The sequence below is a fragment of the Cyprinus carpio genome, chromosome B20, assembly GCF_018340385.1.
Source record: "Cyprinus carpio isolate SPL01 chromosome B20, ASM1834038v1, whole genome shotgun sequence".
In the NCBI taxonomy this organism is placed as follows: domain Eukaryota; kingdom Metazoa; phylum Chordata; class Actinopteri; order Cypriniformes; family Cyprinidae; genus Cyprinus; species Cyprinus carpio.
The window spans coordinates 18,971,212-18,996,418 of record NC_056616.1 but is presented as its reverse complement, the minus strand read 5'-3'; the positions used below and the strand labels follow the sequence as shown (position 1 = coordinate 18,996,418).

Genomic DNA, 25,207 nt, shown 5'->3' with positions numbered 1-25,207 from the left:
TACGGATGAAACATTAGGCTAATAACACATGATTACGACAGTCTATGATTTGTATGTGATTTTTATGAGATTCTGCCTATTTTCATAAAAATACAGAGTGTTTACATAAGAAATGCTAAGCATGTGTACCGATTAGCTTGATATAAAAGTCTACAAAAACATATTTCGGCATCATATGGCAACATCATATGGCTTAAATGCATGTTAGATCACAATCAGGAATTATTTTAAACACTATGTGGTTTAAAGTGAGTTTTGAGTAAAAGTGTAGTATAAATGTTATAAATTGTCTTATGTAGCTTGATACTACAGTGTGCACGAATGGTCAAGTAACATGTGTTTTTGGTCATGTAAGTGCAGACAGAGATCTTTTCTGAAATGCAGTGGAAACACCAGTATAGACTAGGATTATTTTCTTTTTAAAACATTGCCTTACATCTGTGGGTGGTTGGACGCTTGCACGCCAAAGCCTCATGTGTGAGCCACTTCTCTTTGTGTAACTGGCGTAAGCTAGTGTTTTTCCTTGATGCCTTACCAGAGCTAATCACCAGCACTTGATTTAGGCACACCAGGCACACTGTCTGCTTATTGGCTCACTGACATTGATGAGATTATCCCCTTATCGAAATGTGGTATCGAACAAGACAACATTTTTCAGTACTCAGTGGCATTGAGGCAATTCGGCCGGTGCCTTAAAAAGAATCAAACTCGATACCCAGGCCTAACCATGACCATGAAAAATATGAGTCCAAGATTCTTTATGTATAGTCTTGGCCTTGTAATGCAGTCAGGGGCATATGGACTCAATTTGACTTGATCGACTTTTGGTCTCCGTCTTGACATTTTTCATCTTGTTTTTCACTTGGACTTAAATGAAATGTTCTCAACTACAACACTGGATTGATATGATGACAGGGTCAAAGGTCTTGCTGCTTCCATCACACTGAATGGTTAAAAACAGCTTTTAAAGACCTGGTGTAGTGTGCTTTGTTTCTAAGAGTTAATAATCTTGTTTCTCTCAGAATCTCTCAGAATTACATAAAATTGATAAGCAAGCGTGAATGGATGAATGTGGCCATGATCACTGATATCATGTCAAATTGTAGTGTCTGTATCCTTCAGAGAGCTTTGATTACCTACCTTCTCTCTTTCTCCCTCGATTACTTTACTTTCCCCTTTCATTTGTAGACATAAATGTGTATATAGAAGACGAAATGAAAAAATATCTGAAATGTTCACATGCAATCTAACATGTGAAATGTAGTGGGCACATTTACCATTATTTATCATTGTGAAATTCGGTCATTTCAAAAGGAGTCCACACGATCGGGAATGTTGAAAGATTTTGCAACGGGTTCCAGTTGGTCATGTGGATTCCTGGCACTGACCAATTGAAAGCTGCTTGATCTGTGTGTATTGCTACACTATTGACAATAGAAAATTGACCTTTTTGTCCATGAAGCTTCACTAATGTGACCCCAAGTTTAGTGTTTGTGCATGTGCATGTGTATGTCTTTTAGATCACTGTAAATCTGTACTCATTCCATAGGCATTAGAAAAGGTCAGTACAGTATATATAAACTGCATTTGAGTATTTTATATCCACTATTAATGTCACGTCACATTTAATATAGTGGACGCGCACACATGCAGTCAAAGGGCATCATATCTCTTGGCTTGGACTTGCCTTTAATCAAATTTAGCACATAATTGATTTTCCAGTGTGCTGACTCCTACGGTATCGCTCCTCTGTGTTCTCCACCTCTAAAGCCGGCAGTTGAATAATTTATGCTGAAAAGACGAGAGAGGTGCTCCTGGTCTCTCTGAGCAGGCCGGGGGTCACAGAAGGGTGGGACATTTCTCTCTGAGCTCATTTATATCACATGTGACCTCCTCCAGACATGCAAGAGCAACATGGCCACCAGATAACACAGATAAACAGAATATAGTGTACCAAGGGGAAAGGCAGGCGTGAGTCTATGAGCTCTATTCAGAGGTGGAGGCAGCAAGATTTAGTCTGTTTATTAGTGTTATAGTGGCTTTTATGGCAGGTTTATTGGTTTGATAAGATCGTTTTTAACAGGTTTATTTAAGTGATTAAAATATAGTATCAGACATGTTCATAAAAGAATAAGTTCGATTAACAGGTAAATACTGTGTGTGTGTGTGTGTGTGTGTGTGTGTGTGTGTGTATATATATATATTTATATATATATATATATATATATATATATCAGAAGTTGCCTTAGACTTTCACTTTGACGGACAGGGTCATAAAAATTCATAATCTATTATTACCCCTCATTTTAATTTTCATATTTTAATTATAACACATTTAATTGCTTTTATTTTTGTTTTTATTATTGTGTGTGGGGTTTTTTTATTTTATTTTTTTTTATTATTGTTCACTTTTTTTATTTTTAACGATGAACCTACAGGACGAGCACATAGTCCAGGGATAGGCAGCGTCAGTCCTGGAGTGCTGCTGTCCTACAGAGTTTAGCTCTAACCCTAATCAAACACACCTGAACAAGCCAATCAAGATCTTCAGGATTACTAAGGCTACAGACAAGTGAGGTTTTCTTTTCAGGGTTGGAGCTAAACTCTGCAGGACATCGGCACTCCAGGACCGACGTTGCCTACCCCTGACATAGGCTTATGCATTTATTTATTTATTTGTTTATTTATGAAGAGAATAGATGAACGTCACTTTTCACATTCAACACACACCGCAATGACAGCGGAGGCCACTAAAAACAACTAAATATTCTAGGGCTAAAACAAAAAATAGATTCTCATTTTTATGAACCAATATCTATTCTTAAATCCCAAAATAGCCTAATTGGTGCTTTGTTACTTTCAATACAAATAGTGCGCCTCCCATACAGCAAAATACACCTCATAAAAATTGGTGCTTTGTTACTTTTGATATGAAACAGTCTCAGATTTCCAATTAGCATTAAAGCAATAAATACCGTTTTGGCATTCTTTAATGTGGCTTGATAGATCGCTGTAGACACCTCAGATCAAGCGAAGCAGCAAACAAAGTTTTATTTTTGTTCTGGAGCTGATGATCCCACACTCTGCTGCCACACTGGAGCGCACTCGTCACCAACTTGCCACCAACTGGACAGGGGTAGGAATTAGAGTTATAAATTACAAAAGATCACCCTCAGTGTAATCTGTCAAAGTGACGGATAGCCTTCAGATTTTCCCATCACTGCAAAAAAAATTCCGTCAATGACGGAAAATTTATATATATATTGGCTTTACAGTGCAAAACTCAAGATCTATGTCAGTTTTATTGCAAAAATAATGAAATGCTTAAATTTCTACAATTATTCACATTTTAATTATGGTTACAGGGTTAACATTTCAATATTTTCCCCATGTGGAATGTAGTTTGACTTTAAAATGGGTAATGTATGATAGTAACAGGGTTTCCTCTTGCTGTGTGTGTGTGTGTGTGTGTGTGTGTGTGTGTGTGTGTGTGTGTGTGTGTGTGTGTGTGTGTGTGTGTGTATATAATATGTGTGTCCATATTAAGACAGTGTAGATATAACAATTACTTGTTTATATAAGGTGGAAAATGTAATATGTTGTGTGGTGTGTGTTGGGTGAAGTTTGAGGTTTGCTCATGTACAGATTGATTGTCGCACTGGAGTGTTTATTGAAATTGATTTTTTTTTCTCTCTCTCCGCCCTGTAGGTGACTGAGGATGTGTGTGACTCTGAGCTCCTGTCTCTGCTGTTGAATGCTGGGATGTTGATCAGTTGTGTGGACACAGCTCTGTATTCTTCACTGGTCTCTCACATGCTGGCTCATGGGGAATGAGATGTGGAGAAGGCTGCCTGTGACCTCCACCAGGCCAGCCACAGTGCTGAGGCCGGGTCCTTGCTCCTGTCCTACAGAGGATCCCAGCCAGGGCAGTTCACCTTCAACAGTGCCCACTCTGTCATTAGAAAATGGCTTTGAGGAGTACATGTGGGCACAGACTGACACAAAGAGATTGTGCCTGTCTGTCTGTGTAAAGATATTTTTTGGAGGCCAATCAGTCAATAACGGAAAGTAGTCAATCTCATCTGAATAAAATTGAATATAAAGTGGACACTGGCACCAAATCCAGATTACAAATATCAGTTATAATTAGCCTATTCAGACAGTGTTTGTTCAGGACTTCTTCCCACTGGCAAAGGACTCAAATCAACTTCCCATTTCTCTCTCTCTCTCACTGTCGTTTTCTCTCTCCTGACTGAAGCTTGGTGACACGGGGTGTAATTACATTACTTCGGCTGTTTGGTCACGCTAGCCTGCGCTAATAATCATTACAGGCCAGAGTCGGAATTGAAAACGCTGCATGTGTGCTGACAGAGTGTTTTGCGCGTGTATGTATGTGCGACTTCACAGTTGATCGTTACCACACACAACTTTTTGCTCTTTTCCTTTGTAGGGTTATTAATTATTTTTGAAGAAAACAGATTAGGCCTTCAGGCTGACTCTTGCCATGTGATTGTTTTAACGCACACGGACGCACTACAACCTGTGTTGGGTAGCTGAGCAGTAATGTTGACTGAGCAGTAATGCTCAATAAAAACATTAAAACTTTAAAAGTTGCATTTTGCTTTAATTATCTGTTTTGTTTATAACTGTTTTGGTGATCTGCACATTTTGGGCAATGAAGTATTAACTGTAACAAAAAACAAAAAAAAGATAAATATGAACGGGTATTATCCTAGCACCCATTTATGGGTTTAATACAAATTATACAGCAGCTGTTTTTAATATATTATTGTACTTGGCTGTAATATCTCTTGGGGGTGGGGGGATAAAATGCATTGAAAGTGTTTCCAGACAGCCTAGAACACCAGTATTATTATTAGTGGTGCTTGCCAAGGCATGTATCACTAATACTATTTCTCATACTATTTCTCATAGGAGTTAAGAAAACTCCTAACCCTAAGTATTAGAATCTTCCCACCTTATAAATAAAACAGCAAATCAGCAATTGGTAAAGTCATTGCATCACTGCAGATACCATTTGAAGCTCTGGTTCTTGGAGATGCATGCTTAGGACTGCACATGCAGTGCAGTGGCTGGACAATTTGCGCATGGGGCAGTATATGCTAGGTTTTGTTGCTGAGTTTGGCAAGCAGGTTTTGAGATTTTAATATTTACCCATTCAAGTAGATAGTAGTTGGAGATATGCATGCCTAAAATAGCTGTCTGACTGCACTGCAAATATGGTCGCAGAGTGAACTGACTTTCTTTAAAGGGGGTTTTGCTTTTACACACTTAGATATATATCCATAGATGCCTCATTAGTAGCTCTTTCTATAGTCTGCAATACGTAAGCTGTCTGCCATATTGGAATGATAAAAGCTGGTCTGTGAACACTCAAGAGCAAGTTGACTGTACATCCGCAACCATAGTTATACGTATGTAGGAATATAAAGTTGATGATTAAGCAGATGCAGATTATTTTAGAAGATGTTAACGTAAAGGGCATTAAAAATGGAAACAAAGTACCTGTAATATTAAGTTAATATAAAACCACATACCAACTCATTCTCACCTGTGAAAGGTTGTCCAGTTTCTTTAGGAATTGAAATTTCTCTGGTGTTTACAACCAGAGTATGTTGTGACATCTTGGAAATCTCATTGATTTCTACTGTGAGTGATGATGATACACTGAGCGTTCTAAGATGGCGAAAGCGTTAACATGTCTGGAGTGGTTGAATGTGTACTCTTTTTACTCATTCCAGCACCACTCAAATCGACTTTAGAAAACGTCATCTAAATTGATTTTGATTCAATTTAGAAATCTAATTCTACACAGAATCCTAACCCTCAAAAGGCTGATGCTGCCATCCTGTTTGAGCTCCGCGTTATTTGCAGACTGTAAATTGTTATCTCTCCCACAAACCCCCCACCCCTCCCCCCCATGAGAGTCTTTGTCAAGGGAGAAAGATACATAACGCATGTTATGATTAGCAAATATATTGTAGCATAAGCACCCGCATAGTCATTATCTCTCCTCATCATGACTCATAATTGTTAGTGATGTTGTTTCTGCCACTGTTTGAGTTATAGCACAGATTAATTGCCTGTACCAAATGCGTGTGATAGCGAAACGGCATTGGCTGAATATATTCAGAGGTTCAGGCTAGAAGCAATTAGCTATCAGTATACCTACTGTTTGTGTTTTTTACGATGTTTCTAAGACATCAAGAACGTTGTGTTCGTTCTATCTAAAGAGCTATAAACCATGTGAAAATATCCCTCCACTATGACAGAGCGCTTTGGAGAAACTGCCAAGACTGCACAATACTCATCTAAATCCTGTTTGAGGAGTTTAGTACAATATTTGCAAGCCTAATCCTGAGGAGTCCCCATTTCTGTGAACTTCTGAACTCTGCTCCACTGTGGATCCATGCGGAATAAAATGCAGACAGATACGCACACGCACACGAGTTGCCCTGTGGACCTGATTACACATCAGCAAATAAAACCAGAGAGGGGGAACAGACGCCGTGTGATTGTGTTTTTGAGAATAGGTTTTTACACCATCATTCTCCACGGTGTGAGAGTGTGTGTTCTGTAGGAGATAATAATTACACCATACCTTACAGGTAGACGGCACCTCATCATTAGGTGGCTGTCAACGTTCTAGACAGCGAGAGGCAGCGTTCATTAATTTGGCACACTTATGCCACGCATAATGATAATAACAGCCTATGAGACGATGAGGCTGACAGCCATGTTTTGCATAAATATGAGGTTGTGTGTGACTTACAGTCCCAACAGAGTTGATTGAATAATGGGCTGCAATTGAAAGCATTAGCTCACTGGAAACAACCACTATTTATTTGGGAACCTCATTAGGGTTAGCGAAGACAATTATTACGCTGACTGCCAGTTTTTTAGCTTAGCCACATATTTCAGCAGGGTTTTTTCTTGCAGTTAAAGACTACCTGCCATCAGTTCTGAAGTGTGATGTATCTGTTGAAGCCATCCAAAAAGGTAAGCGGGTTTTAATCAGTTTAACTAACTGTCAGGTGTAATATGGCTCAATCGATGTTAGCGTGACTGTGGAAGATACAGAAGGTGAATTTTACTAGTGAATTTTTAAGTTACACAAAATTAAGTATCTATAACATGCTGTCGATTCGAAATCTATTTTGACTTGTCCCTTAGGTAAGATCACAATCTTCTTTATAGAAATACACTTAAGGTACGGTCACGTTAGCAAAACTTGGAGGACATTTCACAGTCTAATAATTATCTTTATCAATAGTTTAGCAATACATGAAGCACTTACTCAAAGAGTCACTTCCAAATTTCCAGTAAACCTTTGTACAGTAAGCACAAGGATACCAGGAAGGGAAGTGACATAATTCATAAAGAAGTATGTAAATGGATCAAACTCCACCCACACCAACTGCATCTGTATCACATAATTAGACTGTTGAGTAAAAACAAATGTTTTTATATGCTTTTTAAGCCACCCCTTGCATCTTAAGTGCATTTCTGTAACCATGTTTATTGTTTGTTTTTACAAACTGAGGGATGAAATGATTGTCTGTGCTAATCGACACCATGCCACAGATTCTGTAGATAGAGTTTAACTTGTTTTGAACCCGGAACAATCCTTTAACTTCAGATGTGTTCTGCTTTTGATCTTAAAATGTGTCAGATTCTTCCTTTGATACTGAATTTTGAGGAACAGACATCTTTTCAGGTATGATCTTCCACATTTTATCTGTGGAGAGTGGGCTTTGACGGCACGATTAGTTTAGAATTGCCTCTCATTCCATCTACTCAATAATTATTATGCAATTGCTTTCTTTGTCAAATTATTCACTCAAAAGCCAGCATCAGGATTCAGGAAGAACACAAAAAGGTTTAATTGTCATGTCAGAGATGAGCAAGGTGAATAAATAAAGGTTTTCAGCATGAGTCAGTGAGCACTGTGCTGGGATGAGCAGAACCAGAGAAAGCTAAGAATGTTACTAATGTAGTGGGTCTGTAGAAAGGTTATCATTCTCTTTCAAACAAGCCATTTAACTCCTCTCTGCAGGGCTGCTGTGCTCTTAACAAGGGAAACAAGTGTGAGAGGAAATAACAGAAAGGGACAACAAGGACTGGAAAAAACAGTGACTCGGTGGTAATTTGATAGTTTTGTTTTAGTGATAGTTTTCATCTGTTGATGAAAATGTCATTAAATGTAATGAATATTTTGTCATGTCATATTCATTTGTAGTCCATTCACATTAAATCGAGTGTTGGGTGCCAAGTATTCATAGCCTAAAATTGTGAATATTAATATATAATATTCACAGTATTTTTTCTAGAGTTTAAAACAATAAGTTAATAATAAATCACATATATTTTAGACCAAATATAACCAGTTATTGCTCCACCAACAAAAATACCAAACACAGTAAAAACATAAGCAACCAAAGTGCTTTTCTAAGCAAACACCATAGTATCGTTTTGTTCCTTATTGAATCAGTGTTGTTGAATGAATCATTTGAGGGAATGATTCAATGACTCACTGCAGAACAAATCAACTAAATGAATGAATTTTTGAAAGTAGGTGAGTCAAACAATGGATCTGAAACATGTACTGTCATTTGAATTTGAACTTACTTCGCAACCATTAAAAAAGTATGTTCTATATAATACAGATATGTGTAGTATGAATGAAATTCAGTAATACTATTCTACCATGTTGTTACTATCACGTGACCTACCGGCGTCAGTAGGGAAGAAATAAATTTTGGATGCAGCGAAAATCTTGTAAAAATGTGTAATTTGTCACCACTTACTGGCATAAGATTACCAAGTAGAAAGGGTCACTGAAAATGAAAAAAAAACAAAAATACAAAATTTGGAACTAACAGCTGGATAAAAGCTCCAACGAAAATATATTTTTTCTTTGTTAACCCGTAACACACCAACCTTTTTGGTTTATTTATTGTTTTATGTCAGCAAGTAAATTCCCCGAAAAGCTGGCGAATATTGGAAAATCCTGTTAGTTTACCCCCATGCCCTCATGAGTTTCTGAGGGAATACGTCTTTTTCTGCAAGGGTGTGTGTTTACATCCCTTTCTACACGCATTTGCTGTCAGACTGTTGACCCCCTCCAGAGACAAAGAAAGAGAATGAAAGGATGAGAGACGTCGTTGCACCAGAGTACAGGGGTAGAGAGATGAGAGAGACCAAGATAAGGGTGAGAGAGAGCAAGAAAGGGCTCATGGGATGAGAGGGAAACCACTTGACAAGACATGAAACAGTGGAGATTAGAGAGGCTGAGAGAGAGCACAGCAGGTCTTCAGAAGCAAATACACACATACACACATTTCACACAACTTTACACAAGCACTACTCGGTGAGACACCTTAGATTGTATCATTCAGTATAGTTGCTTTACAGAGATTATTCTAGCAAAGGAGATTATTCTCTTTTAGCAGAGATTCTAATGCATTATGTAGCTGTAGCGGTGGTACCGCAGCCCTGGTGGGGAACTGTGGTTCAGAAATACATCCTATAAGCTTCCAGCATATACTCATTGTTTACAATGATTGCAAATGTGATTTGTCTTCCAGTATAATTTACAGGAAGAGCATGGACTAGCGGCTGGACTATAATGGGAAAGTTATAGTCAAAACTAAAGCATCCTCTCTTGTTCTGCCTTATGTTTGTTATTGAGAGAGGCAGAAACCTTCAGGTGTCCATTCTGACTGTGTTGATGTCTTTCTTTATATATGAATTTGATAAAAATGTCTGGACTAGGTTCATGTCCTGATACACTGTGTACAATTCAAGTGAAAATAAGTACGTAAATCATTGGACTGTTTGACCCTCCTTTGGAAGCACAAATGTTTCCTGTAATTGCGGATTGGATCTGCACAGTGGTCAGAAGGAATTCTGCATGCCATCGTTCTTGAGTTTCTGCAGTGGCTCGCTTTTCTTGGAGTCATGCTAAAGCATCTCAATCAGGTTCAGGTCAGAACAAGTTTTCTTCTGTTGGAGGATTTCTGTTGTTGTCTTACTTCTGTGCTGTGGTTCTACAATGTCACTATGTTGGCCTTAAATTGGCAGACCTGCTATTTGTCCTGATTAGCTACTTGGGGATTCATTGTTTTCCATCAACGATAGCAAACTTTTCAGGCCCTGGGGTGACAGTGGCGCCTCCACACTTTTAGAGGTTTAGCTGTTAGTGTGCTCTGTCTTTTTCTCCACACATTGTGTTTTTCCCCAAACACCTCAACTTTGGTTTTATCTGTCCATAGAATATTTTGCCAGTAGCACTGTGGAACATCTAGGTGCTCCTTTGCTGTTTGTCTGTCTGTCTGTCTATCTCTCTCTCGTTCTGTCTGTCTGTTCTTCTCTAGCACTACACGTAGTGTAAAGCTAGGCTGAAATGTGTTTTCAGTTGTGTAAGACAGAGATATATGGGAATGTATAGAATATATTTGGTCTTATTCACACCAGTGACCCAAAAGTGCCTTTTCTGTCAGTAAGCCTTGACCTGTTCTCACCCCAGCACTGCGTGTGTATTTCTACGAGACACTTTTTTTTTCCCTCATAGAACTCTCCTACTGTAGCTATCCAGTTACTTACAACCATAGCTGAATCTCTGATCAGTTGCCATGGCTACACTATTTTTTATTTTATTTATTTTTTTACTGTAAGTACTGGTTTGAGAGATGTGAAGTGATTCCCAGTGCTGCCATTAGAGTGACCAGTTGGACTTGTGGTATGTGTGCGCATGTGTGTGTGCATTATGCTTTGCGTCTGTGTGTATGAGGTGTCTATGGCTGCCAGAGCAGGTGTCATCTTGTTACCTCGTTATTGCAGCTCGACCATCTCCCTGATGACCCAGAGACTGTGAGAAACACGGAGGAATCTAAATCCACTTGTCAGAATGTACGAAGTGTCTGCCATCGTACGAGCAGCAGGATATGCGCTTTAATGGTACAAGTTATAAATTCAAGAAAAACCACGTGAGCGATGTAAAGAAAGCACAAAGAAAGAGAAGATTTGTAAGAGGAAATGAGAAGAGTGCCGTAGATTTAACACTCATCAAGCACCTGTCACAAAAATAGTATTCCTCCAAAGAATTGTTACTGGAAAATTTACCATTAAAAGTGTGTCTAGGATGTTTGAATTTTTTTTTCAACTTTTCTTCAGAACATTTTATTTTATTGTGTATGTGTACGTGTATGTGGTCAAAATTTTACACACTTTGTAGTATCTGCAAAATTTTTATTATTTTACAAAAATAAGAGTGTTGCAACATGCATGTTATGTGTGTGCATATATATACACACACACGCACACATACATACACAAACACACCAGCCATTTTATTAGGTACACTTGTTCAATTGCTTGGTAACACAAATTGCTAATCAGCCAATCACATAACAGCAACTCAATGCATTTAGGCATCTAGACGTGGTGAAGATGACCTGTTGAAGTTCAAACTGAGCATCAGAATGGGGAAGAAAGGGGATTTAAGTGACTTTGAACGTGGAATGGTTGTTGGTGCCAGACGGGCTGGTCTGAATATTTCAAAAACTGCTGATCTACTGGGATTTTCATGCACAACCTCTCTAGGGTTTACAGAGAATGGTCCGAAAAAGAGAATATGCAGAATACCATCTCTAAATGCACAACCCTGAAGCAGATGGGCTACAGAAGCAGAAGACCACACCGGGTGCCACTCCTGTCAGCTAAGAACAGGAAGCAGAGGCTACAATTCGCACAGGCTCACCAAAATTGGATAATAGAAGATTGGAAATATGTTGCCTGGTCTGATGAGTCTCGATTTCTGCTGCGACATTCAGATAGTAGGGTCAGAATTTGGTGGTTCAGGCTGGTGGTGGTGGTGGTGTAATGGTGTGGGCCCTTAGTACCAATTGAGCATTGTTTAAACACCACAGCCTACCCGAGTATTGCTGACCATGTCCATCCCTTTATGACTACAGTGTACCCATCTTCTGATGGCTACTTCCAGGAAGGGTAATGCACCATGTCACAAAGCTCAAATCATCTCAGACTGGTTTCTAGGCTGTGGTGTTTAAACAATGCTCAATTGTTACCAAGGAGCCCAAAGTGTGCCAAGAAAATATCCCCCACACCATTACACCACCACCACCAGCCTGAACCACCAAATTCTGACCCCACCATCTGAATGTCACAGCAGAAATCGAGACTCATTGGACCAGGCAACGTTTTTCCAATCTTCTATTTTCCAATTTTGGTGAGCCTGTGCGAAATTGTAGCCTCTGCTTCCTGTTCTTAACTGACAGGAGCGGAACTCGGTGTGGTCTTCTGCTTCTGTAGCCCATCTGCTTCAGGGTTTGACGTGTTGTGCATTCAGAGATGGTATTCTGCATACCTTGGTTGTAACGAGTGGTTATTTGAGTTACTGTTGCCTTTCTATCATCTCTAACCAGTCTGCCCATTCTCCTCTGACATCAACAAGGCATTTTCTTCCACACAACTGCCGCTCACTGGATATTTTCTCTTTTTCGGACCATTCTCTGTAAACCCTATAGATGAAATGAGCGTGAAAATCCCAGTAGATCAAAAGTTTTTGAAATATTCAGACCAGCCCGTTTGGCACCAACAACCATTCCACGTTCAAAGTCACTTAAATCACCTTTCCCCATTCTGATGCTCAGTTTGAATTTCAGCAAGTCGTCTTCACCATGTCTAGATGCCTAAATGCACTGAGTTGCTGCTATGTGATTGGCTGATTAGCATTTTGTGTTACCAAGCAATTGAACAGGTGTACCTAATAAAGTGGCATGTGTGTATGTATGCGTGAATATATATATACAGGTGCTGGTCATGTAATTAGAATATCATCAAAAAGTTGATTTATTTCACTAATTCCATTCAAAAGGGAAACTTGTATATTATATTCATTCATTACACACAGACTGATATATTTTAAATGTTTCTTTCTTTATTTCTAAAGAAAGGATTTTTAGAAATCTTGGCCAACTGAAAAGTATGAACATGAAAAGTATGAGCATGTACAGCACTCAATACTTAGTTGGGGCTCCTTTTGCCTGAATTACTGCAGCAATGCGGCGTGGCATGGAGTCGATCAGTCTGTGGCACTGCTCAGGGGTTATGAGAGCCCATGTTGCTCTGATAGTGGCCTTCAGCTCTTCTGCATTCTCGGGTCTGGCATATCGCATCTTCCTCTTCACAATACCCCATAGATTTTCTATGGGGTTAAGGTCAGGCGAGTTTGCTGGCCAATTAAGAACAGGGACACCATGGTCCTTAAACCAGGTACTGGTAGCTTTGGCACTGTGTGCAGGTGCCAAGTCCTGTTGGAAAATGAAATCTGCATCTCCATAAAGTTGGTCAGCAGCAGGAAGCATGAAGTGCTCTAAAACTTCCTGGTATACGGCTGCATTGACCTTGGACCTCAGAAAACACAGTGGACCAACACCAGCAGATGACATGGCACCCCAAACCATCACTGACTGTGGAAACTTTACACTGGACCTCAAGCAATGTGGATTGTGTGCCTCTCCTCTCTTCCTCCAGACTCTGGGACCCTGATTTACTTTCATCAGAGAACATAACTTTGGACCACTCAGCAGTAGTCCAGTCCTTTTTGTCTTTAGCCCAGGCGAGACGCTTCTGACGCTGTCTGTTGTTCAAGAGTGGCTTGACACAAGGAATGCGACAGCTGAAACCCATGTCTTGCATACGTCTGTGCGTAGTGATTCTTGAAGCACCTACTCCAGCTGCAGTCCACTCTTTGTGAATCTCCCCCACATTTTTGAATGGTTTTTGTTTCACAATCCTCTCCAGGGTGCGGTTATCCCTATTGCTTGTACACTTTTTTTCTACCACATCTTTACCTTCCATTCGCCACTCAGCCAGCCTCTTTTGCAATGACCTTTTGTGTCTTGCCCTCCTTGTGCAAGGTGTCAGTGGTCATCTTTTGGACAACTGTCAAGTCAGCAGTCTTCCCCATGATTGTGTAGCCTACAAAACTAGACTGAGAGACCATTTAAAGGCCTTTGCAGAGAAAATAAAAAAGAAATAAACATTTGAAATATATCAGTCTGTGTGTAATGAATGGATATAATATACAAGTTTCACTTTTTGAATGGAATTAGTGAAATCAACTTTTTGATGATATTCTAATTATATGACGCGCACCTGTATGTGTGTGTGTATATATATATATATATATATATATATATATATATATATATATATATATATATATATAGCTAATGCACTTGCAAATTCACCAAGGTCCAGAATTTGCAAGTGCATTAGCTATATATATATATATAGCTAATGCACTTGCAAATTCTGGACCTTGGTGAATTTAGAGCAGTTGCTATTAGAGTTTGGGTTTCTTTCTGTAAGCAAAGTTTTGAAATGAGTCATGAGAGTGGAGGGGTAATTAAAGCAGCTGTGAGAGAGAAAGGCAGAGACATGAAAGAGTGTGATGGGGATCTCTAAATGTGTGAGTAAGTGACCCTGGGGTGAGCTCGTTTAGTTACAGCACTTTCTGCCGAACCACTGGCTGCTGTGTCTCCCAGGGATTTGGGTAGATAAATGTAGCATCGGAATGGTAATAGGTGGTAGACTGGAAAGAATGAGATTCACTCGTTCATAGCATCACAACTGAACACATTTACATTTTGCATTTATTTGCATTATTTATTAATTTTCCGGATGCTTTTATCCAAGGAACAATACAAACACAGGCGATTAATCAAAAGTTTAATCTAAAGTGAAAGTGTAATCACGTCTTCTGTCATCATCTGATGTGGCTGCGCTAATGAAACTGCTACAGCGCATTATCAAGTGTGCTGAAAAAGTAATTGGCTGCAAGCTTCTATCCCTTGCTGAGGTCTGCTCATCTAAGACAGTGAACCAGGCCACAAAGATTACTGAACATGACCAACAGACACTCTGCATACTAAATATTTCTCTTCTATCCTACATACTCTGAATATTGTATTATTTTATGTATACTGTAATGCTGTCTATGGCTGCAGATGCAATGTGGATTTTCAGATTTTCTGTGTGACCAAGGACATAGCATTAAAAAAATTAATAAAGTCTGATTCTGATAAGAAAGTTTATCAATGGCAAGAAATGCAGTATCACACTGTTTAACACTCATCAGAAGATATTTTTTTTTATTTTGTATTTGTGTGAATATAAAACTGGTACCATTAAACAAGTTGAGAAAGAAAGGGAGAACAAGAATAGAAGCGTTTTTAAGAGAAATCTAGCAAGTTCTAAAGTAATTACTGCATTAAGAGTGGATGAGGCAGACTGAGGTTTTGTGTTGTGTTATGTTTTGAGATGTGGTAGAATATTTGTGCAATAATTGGTGTATTTGAGGTGTGTGGATTGGTGTGAATCTGAGTATGGTTGTGTTCTTACACTAATTAACTGCTAAAACCATGAATCCTAAAACAGTCAGAGACTGATTTCACACTCCAGTCAACCATCTCTCTCTCTTTCTCAAAGTCTCAGCCTTGAACTGTGTGAACTCCTGTACATCACTATCCCGAGGCTCTGCACCTGTCCGTTTATATCAAAACACTTCTTCAAAAACAAGCCAGGTGTTTTAGATGCACACCCACAGCCTTGTGTCTACAGTCGTACTGATGTTTAGTACTGCAGCACACGCCTTGTGATGTTGCTTAATTAACTGAAGTACTTCTAGACTGCCTTTACAAAGTAAAAAAAAAAAAACTCAACTGCACATTGTTGCCGCAAGATAACAACCCTACTTTCTTTACTTCTCAAAAACAGAATGCCAATAAAATTAATCATGCAGGGTTTTTGGTCAAATTTTTATGTCTTGCAAAACTGCCATCAGAAAAGCATTATGATGGAGACACTACAGATGTATTCATATAATCCATTATTAAATTTAAAATGTAAATTTAAGCAAACCTTAACCTAATGGCCAATTATATTATTATATGTCATCCTTCAGTCATTTTTCAGTATTCTGACATCAGCAAAGATCATTTAATTTCAAAGATGAATAAAGGAAAAATGTTCTGTACTTTTTTTCATCCAGGTAGCACATGGTACCTGCAAAAGCACACACACACACACACACACACACACACACATATATATATATATATATATATATGTAGAAATCTTTTTTAGAGTTCCATTTTATGCAAGAAAAAAAAAACTAAAATTTTTAAACACTGCTTCCATAATGCTTGCAGTTGAGGTTTAAATAAAACTGCATGCCATCATACTGTAAAGTTGACCCTAATGTGTTGTTTTCTTTCCTTATCGCTGTGAGCTTCCAAATCAGAGTCAAACCCCAGATACTGCATTACCCTCTTGCACTGAAAGCTTTCATAAACAAACACAAATTATAGGTGTTCAATCACCATTTGTGCGTTTTTATTGTCATTCAGAAGTTATTTGGAAATTTGCACTGACTCAGAGTGGCCTCACAAATTGAATTAATTAAATTCTTATCAGGCAGAGAGCAGCCACTTCTTCTCACTTGATGAGGTAAAAGCACTCAGCTTCTAACAGATACGCACTGGTGAACACTTTATGTGTGTTTGTTTCTGAGAAATGTTCCTTTTTTGCATGTTTGCTTTTATTAATGTTCTGTGAGACAATATTTACCTCAGAATTAGGCGGGCCTTGGCTTCAGAGTATGGAAACTGACAGACTAATATAAAAGCTATTTCTAACTTCCGATCCAGATTTCATGCAGAGTGCCTGTGTTCTGGGTCAAATTGGCTATTTAATAAACTGCAGCAGGAAAAATCTCTGAGCAGATAATTATCCACGTCTGAAATGTAAAGCAGCAAAGATGCCCCAAAATTGAGTCGAATAAGGCCTCAAAAGTTCTTCAAATCCAGGAAACATGCAAATCGAGCACTACAGCGCTTTATGAAAATTACCTTGCCTCATGCTTTCTGAGGGCACATAAACATTGAGGTTGCGTCAATCTCCGCTCTTGCAAAAAGCCATTGTTTAGCCCATGGATGCTGGCTGTGAGTTGACCTTCTGCTAAAGACCTGTTGAGGATTGTAGAAAATCATGCCTGGAAGCATCTAATCAAAGCATGCATTAGACACATAATGGCAGAAAGCCACCAGAGACCTGTGACATTTCTGTCTAATTGCACATTAAGTAATTGTAGAGCAATGATGAGCATTACACTGCCATTATATTTCCGAAGAAGTACAGGGTAAAGAATGGCCACAAAGCTATGACATTTCTCCAGCTATATTGCTTTGGCGTCATGCCTAGTAGCGTCCACATGCCCGGTGCCTCGTTCAGAAGCGAGCTGCTAATTAGATGTGGCGATTAAGTTTAGCTAATGCAATTGCATGTTTACTTTTAATTAGTGATTCCAGTCGAGTAATTGTCGAAAAAGAAGCATCCAGCTGTCCTCTTATGCCTTGGAGTACACATGTGCTTAGTTAGACCTTGGACTCTCAAACTACTGCTCGAGATCTGCCACTGAAGGCACTTACCGAGCTAATGAAGTGAAATTAGCCCAGGGGTTAAACTGGATTGTGGTGACTCCACTTCGACTCCACCCCTAGCGTATAGTAGCTGCTTCGGCAAGATGGCAAAATAGTCCCAACAAACCTCCTCCAACAAGTGCTGTGAGAGGCTTAATCTGGGTAGCTTAACATTCAGTCGCATCCTGGCAAGAAACTGCTCAGATGTCCAGACCAGTGGGAAGAGACAAGCAGGGGTTTTAATCCTTGCCAATGGATTGGCCTCGGGGGAGAAGGAGAAAGACGAAGATTTGAGGCTTGGATTGTTTCCCTTTTCAAGAGCCCAACTGAATCCTTGCTTCAAGTGGATAATTGAACCTTTGCCCAGTATCAGTATATAGCCTGGTTCATACACTTCACACTTGGCTTCCCCCCAGGTGCGTGTGTTTGTGTGTGGTGAGGAACTTGATAAATAGTATTAACCTCGGTAATAGTATTTAACATGGAATACTCAAAAGATAATCCACCTTCAAAATCACCTGTGTGACTTTATCGCCAACAATGACACTCGAATCTGAGGACCAAGAGTGGTGATTGATTAAATTATAGAGACAGCTGGATGGTTTGTGTGTTGACTCGTAACAGGCAGGTCTTGTATGTGCAATCTATGAATATAACTTAGATCTTCTCTACTTAGTCAGGCCAGAAACTGAAGTGCAGTATGAGGGCTAGACTCTTTTTGCCCCAGTAAAGTTCTGCTGCGCCCTAGTAACATTTTAATGATAGATTATTATGCGATGAGTCAGATGAGAAACTTTTTCATTGGGTTTCAGATTTGCCAGTGACATAGGCTACGAAGTAAAAATGTGAAAACTGCAAACCAATCAGTTTTTGCCTTGTATGCAATTTTTCAGCTAAATTAATTTATGGGGTTACAATTTTTGTTGTATTTTTGCCTTTGACAGGATTCAGTGAGAGAGGAGATAGAAAGCAGTGGGAGGGGAGAGGGGAACAAGATCAGAAAAGGGTCTCAAGCCTCTTTTTGGTATAAATGGAGTCTCTTATGCTTACCAAGGCTGTATTTATTTGATCAAAAATACAGAAAAAAACAACAACAGTAATATTGTGAAATATTATTGCAATTTCTAATATTGGTTTCCTATTTTAATATACTTTAAAATATAATTTATTTATGTGACACAGCATTGAATTTTCATCAGCTGTTACTTTGATTTATTATCAGTTTTGAAACTGCAGTTGTGCTGCTTATTATTTTTTGGAATCTGCGATTATAAAGATCAGCATTTATTTAAAATAGAAATCTTCCCTAACAATATAAGTCTTTACTTTCACTATAAAAAACAAACAAACAAAAAAAAAAAACATTTGAATAGTAAGGTGTATTGTAACACAAAATTTATATTTTGAATAAACACTGTTCTTTTTAACTTTTTGTTTTTCAAAGAATCCTGAAAAAAGTATCACAGGTCCCAAAAAATATTAAGCAACTGTTTCCAACACTGATTATAAATCAGCATATTAGAATGGTCTCTGAAGATTAATGTGAAATTGAAGACTGGAGTAATCATGCTGAAAATTCAGCTTTGCTTCAAAGTAATAAAATATATTTTCAAGTAAATTAAAATAGAAAACTGTTATTTTAAATTGCGATAATATTTTACAAAATTACTTTTTGTTCTGTATTTTTGATCAAATAAATCCAGCCTTGATGAGCATAAGAAACTTCTTTAAAAAAAAACATTAAAAATCTTACTTATCACACACTTTTGAATGGCACTGTATATGTAATATATATACATTAAATACATGATAGTCATGAATATACACACATGCACTCGTCCCTCATTCTCTCCATCAAGCCATTCATGAAAAAAATTGTTCAGATATTTTTTCAAACATTCCTTTTAACTAATAAATGCTCCTACCTTCTCCTCTCCTTCACTTTTTCATAGCTTGTCCCTCAGTGTGGGCATAGATTAGACTAATTAAAATTTTTCATTAATGAATTGCTCTTGTAAGGTCCATGCACCCCTCTTGCTGTGCTGAGACAGCTGTTGCATTTGTCAATGTTATGCATTTTCTCAACATAGATCAGACTAGTGACATGTTTGAGCTCATATTCTGGCTTTTCATGTTTACAAATATGTTCTGTCCCTTAAATCTCCCTCTCTAAATGTGTTACTGAGCAGTCTTTGCATCATTTCCCAGCCCAAATTGACTCACCCGGGCAAAATAGTGCAGAATGTTGTTTGATGCTGGGAGCAGTCAAAGTCGTGCTGAATGATGGGATTACAGCACTTGTGAATATTTCTGATTGCTGTGGAAAAAGTGAAGGTTGGCAGTTCTGTATGCAAATTCATTCCAGCAGGGGAGAGGTTGATGATTCAGCGCCAGACGTTCGTAGCCATAGCGACCCAGACACTCTCTACATCTTGCCCATCGGAAGCAGCAACACACAATGAGGGACCCTCAGTGACAGGTTGCTAATGGAAACAGTGACATGGTCAGAGCAGTGGGCTGCACACATGGCACCTTCCAGCCTTCCACATACACAGCTGCAAATACAATTACACACTGATTAGTCCCGGACGGCTTATTTACCCAAACACACAATTACTCAAGGTCAGGGCAGATGAGGGGTCTCTCCTTTCATTCTTTCGCACTTCCTGGCACCTCTATCACAGATTTTTTTCCAGCCCTCCTTTTGCTTTTTTTTCGACTTCAATATTTCTCTTCTGGCCTCTACTCCACTATGGTAATAAGACATTTGCTTTATACTACATAATTCAATGAGACGGCCATGATTTACAATGTTTTCATATTTCCACAGATGGTTTTCTCCTGGTGTATCTTAATTCTTCGTAATCCATTTCAGCTGCAAGTGTATCACTGCAGTCTGTGAGGAAGGAAATGAGTCACGTGTGATGTAAGCATGCAGTCTCTCTCCCTCATTCTCTATCCATCCATCCATCCATCCATCTATTGCATATATGATTAGTTAATGAATAAATAATGAATTAAGTCTTTACTTTGAAACTATTTTCACTCGGAAATTGCTACTAAATTTCACAAATTAAAGAGACACATTGAATTAAACATGAAATTATGAAGTAGAAAGACAGAAATAGCATTCTCTTGTAAAAAGTATTGCACTAATCTTTTTATTTGAAAAATCTTTTTCTATATAGTGTAGATATTTTTACTCATCTCTCACTTCTCTCCTTTTCACACCAATATAATATCAAATACAGTTGCCCTTAAACCCTGTGAAAGACATCTGCTCTGGTGTCTCATTAAAAGGAAAGGACTCTTCCTGTTGAGACTGATTTTCACTTGTAGTATCTATTGATTTTAGTTTAAATGATTATTTTTAAATACTATTAATGATAGCATTAAATACAGTATGAAAAGTAAAAGCACATTTCTGGTTTGGTGATGATGAAAAGCCGTACTGATGAGGTTGTGGCCATGAATAAGATAAAAAAGCTTGCAAAAAAACGGTATATTCAACAATGCCGATATTGAAGTTGTAATTCCTCTTTGAGCTCTCTGAGGTCTTTCTTAAACCCAACAGAAAAAGGTGGCATGGTGATTATTATGTCTATTGAGTGGCTGCATTTAGGGGATGTTACTGACAGGCAGACAGCATGGAGAAGATGAACTGGTCATTCACTCTCCTGGTCGTGTATACAGCAGATGTTTTATCTTAGTGTCCTCCTTTGAGAGTGTTAATTATGCTTGTAAAGGAGTTGCTTTAAAGAGGCAGAATGAGATGTAATCAATGCTTAAGTGAGCTGTTTGTGTGTAGAGAGAGACAGAAGGTGGAATACACAACGCCAAAAGATTTCACAGTCTCTGGGCAGCCATTGTACTCTCTCTCTCTCTCTCTCTACCCCTCTCACCCCCAAACTCTCTCCCTCTCCCTCAAACACACACACTCACACACACACACACACACACACACACACACACACACACACACACGCATACTCAAATTCAAAGTCTGTTATGTTGTATCTTTGAAGAAGACATTTTTGAAAGAACAGTTCAGTATTAGGCTACAGTTTCACACACATACTGGTAATTCAAAGCGCTCTTGATCTTGCTTTTATGAAGATTTAGATTGGCATGTTGTTTTTATAATAGCCTATAGTAGTTTTAGAAGTGATGTTTTATAATTAAACAATATCATATGAGCAGGTGTGCTGTTGTATTGAAAATGATTTTGATCACAGTTGTGCAGAAATTCAGACCAACAGTATGATTGCAAACATGATAATCATTTTATAGAAGTAAAAATAATAATAATAATAATAATAATAATAATTAATAATGGACAAATCACAATATTGACACTGACATATAGATATTGATCAAAATTAAATCTTTGAGTCACAAACAGTAGTGGTGTTTCTCAATGAATCAGTGTTGTTGAACAAATGGGTTGAGTAAATGCTGTAACGTTTCACAGTGACTGCATCTAAAATCACTCAATAGGTATTCTTTTAAATATGCAATTACTTTATTAATGATTAAAAAAGTATGAATGTAATCCAGACATTCTACATTTGTCATGTTGTCATTGTTATGTGACCTACTGTACCAGTGTCAGTTTACTGCCATTCACATGTCCTCTCCTGGCTTCATGGGATTGTAAAGTTTCCATCAGATGCACACTTCAGAATCTCGTTAGAAATAGTAGGTCATCCAGGGACTTTCTTTACTGTTTTATGCAGTGGTGGGCTGTGCATTTCACCCCTAGGTCTTCAATGGAGTCCTACTTGAATTAATCCACCTTTTAATACCATCATGACACCACGCAGGGATGTACAGTGTGACATACGTGCTGCGGAAAAAAAATCAGTCTGTGCAATCAATAAATTTACCACAGCAGCACTTGTGTGAGTTTTGCAATGTGTGTGTGAACCTGTTTAGAAACCTGTTGTCAAACTAAAAGAACATTTAATGACGTTTTTAGTCCAAATTCACTTAATAACATAAATCAAGTGTTTAAAATAACTTACTTTTGTGATCTGACATGGTTTCATATCAGAGAATGAGGCAGAAATCATGCTATTTTCAATTAAAACTGCATTATAAATAGACTTTATTCCTATAAAAAAATACAGAAGTGGCTTATTGTATTGATGTTTCATCAGGTAAAGAATCTCTAAATGAATTTTTTTTTTTTTTTTTTTTTTTTTTAGCTACAGGACAGCTGGATGCCTTGCCTTTGTCCATATAAGGTATTTCCTGGAATGGCATAAGTTCCATTACTTCTAAGAGTCTCACTTGTGGAGTTTCTGCGAGAGGGCCCCCTCTAGCGACGAGTATGAATGAAACAATAAACAGTCAGAAACAGTCCATCTTGAAAATGGCTTTTGTAATTATATCTGTAGCCAAATCAATTTATTCTCCCCTGTCAGCCACTGTGGGTTAAAAAACAGCTTTTAAATCTACAGGAATATATTTTAGCTTGTGCAGTTTGCTACAGATATGGTTTGCAAGCTCCGGATCCAATTATCCAATCAAAGGACATGAAAATGCTGACGTTATTATATGCCTGCTAGATGCCCCCAGTGTCGCCAACTCAAAAATCTGATTGGTTAAAGCAACAGTTTCATTGCCATTTATTTTAAGATGTAAGTGCCCACACTGTTGATTCTGAAGGTTTCAAGGCAGATTTCTTCGACCCTGGTAACACATGATGTCAGCCATTGGCTGAAATATGTTGGATAAAAGCTGTAACATAAACACTACCAAGAGAAAAGCTATGAAATTGACATCATATACCTTGGTAAATAAATACAATTTAAATTCAAGTCTCGCACACTTCAATGGACTTTGAATGGAACATATACATTCACTTCGAACTGGAATCATGGCGGAATATCCTGTGATGTCCACTTCGCAGGGCACTTACGTTTGAATAGAACAAACGTCTGAAGCCATAAGAGAGACATACAAAATGTGCAGAGCAGGGGGGAGCAAGGACTGGAATTGAGAATCGCTGGAATAGACTATTGGGAATAATTTAATACATATTAATGGTAAAAAAATATATTAAAACGGAAGTCCGTGATTCTGATTTGGGCAAGCAGAGAAGACCTTGCTGGCCTTCACGGCCCACCACTGATTTTATGAATACTGTGAATGAGGACATACTACTCTGTTCACATACTGTTTTTTTCTTACAATATAGAAGGAAAGTGTGCAATCTCGGGTGCAGCCAATCACTTGTTTCGTTCCTAAATAAATCAGTGTTGCTTAACAAGTAAGTTAAATGTAAGTGTCAATGACTCATTCGTAAAGACAGTCACTTATCGCCATCTACTGGGGGCGACAAGTGACTGTCTTCTCATTATAACACTGAGGTTATCAAAGATGTTAATCTCCTAAAATGAAGATTACTTTTGTTCATCTATTCCACACATTCCTGCTCTTACTGTGCATTGGAATGTTTAATGTCTGTTTTGGGCATGATAAAATCACTCAGACATTTGCCTCGAGAGCTTTTTTACTCTACCCCTTTCATTGTCTTCTGCCCTCCAGCTAGCATTATGCATTCAAATACAGCCTGTGTGCACACATTTATGATTGTTTACTGAAATCTTTTCCCTCATTGATACATTTAACTTTTAAGATGGATGTAGCCTGTCGATTCATTATGAAGAACACTTCACCCAGAAATGACGATTCTGTCATCGTTTACTCACCCTCATGCTGTTCCAAACCTGTATGGCTTACTTTCTTCTGGAACACAGAAATAGTTGGGGAAAATGTGCAAGCTGTGTGAGTGATTTTAAATAACACACAATGGAAGCGGATGTCATAGTGGTTTGGAACAATGTGAGTAAATGATGACAGAATGTTTATTTTTTGATGTAAACTATCCCTTTAAACTCTATATGCATGTGTATGCATTCAAAATGCTTCTGGCTTGCTGTTTTTCAGAGTAGCACATATTTTAGTAGGTTTCATGTGCCTGAAATGTATCTACCTTTCCTCCTAATCCACAGAAGACTCCAAGCAGCAGTTATCAGTGAAATGATGTGCTGACCACCCTCATTTCTTTAAACTCTGTTTCTCTCTTGTTTTCTTCCATTCTCTCATCTTTTAAAACAGGCAGTGTGGAAGGGAGAGGTACTGTGACGTTGCCATGGTGATGCTCTTGTCTTTATCATAGGAAATTCAATATGCTTGGTGTAATGTGTCTGTATGTTTGGATCTGTGTGTGACCATGAGAGTGTGTTTTTGTGTGTATAGAAAGATCTTGTGTTCATACTGTAAGTAAAAGGCAGGGATGAAAGCTGAGTACATTGACAAAGACAACATTGTGCATGGCTTTCAAGAACAAAGATGTGCTTGAGAAAAAACAACAACATGCCACTTACAGCTGTGTACTATTAATGATGATAAGATGCACACTAAGTGTCATAGTAATCTGGATGCCTTGGTGTGTATATATCTTAAAAGAAAACTAGCATGCTGATACAGCTGCCAGGGAGTTGTCATTTTCTATCTGATTGAATAATTCTTCCATCACATGGTCAACATTTGATTTCGTAGCTAGTTCACAGATGCATCAGGCTGCCTGAAATTCAGCTATTATAATATTCAGCAGCAGACTGTTGAGAGAAATATTGAACTGTGGAAAATGAGGTCGACATACAGCAGGC

General features: G+C 38.3%; 1 pseudogene; it reads left to right on the top strand.

The window, feature by feature from the left end:
- LOC109113147 overlaps positions 1–8,313 on the top strand; it is a 169,151-nt pseudogene extending 160,838 nt beyond the window's left edge.
- Positions 8,314–25,207: the final 16,894 nt, after the last annotated feature.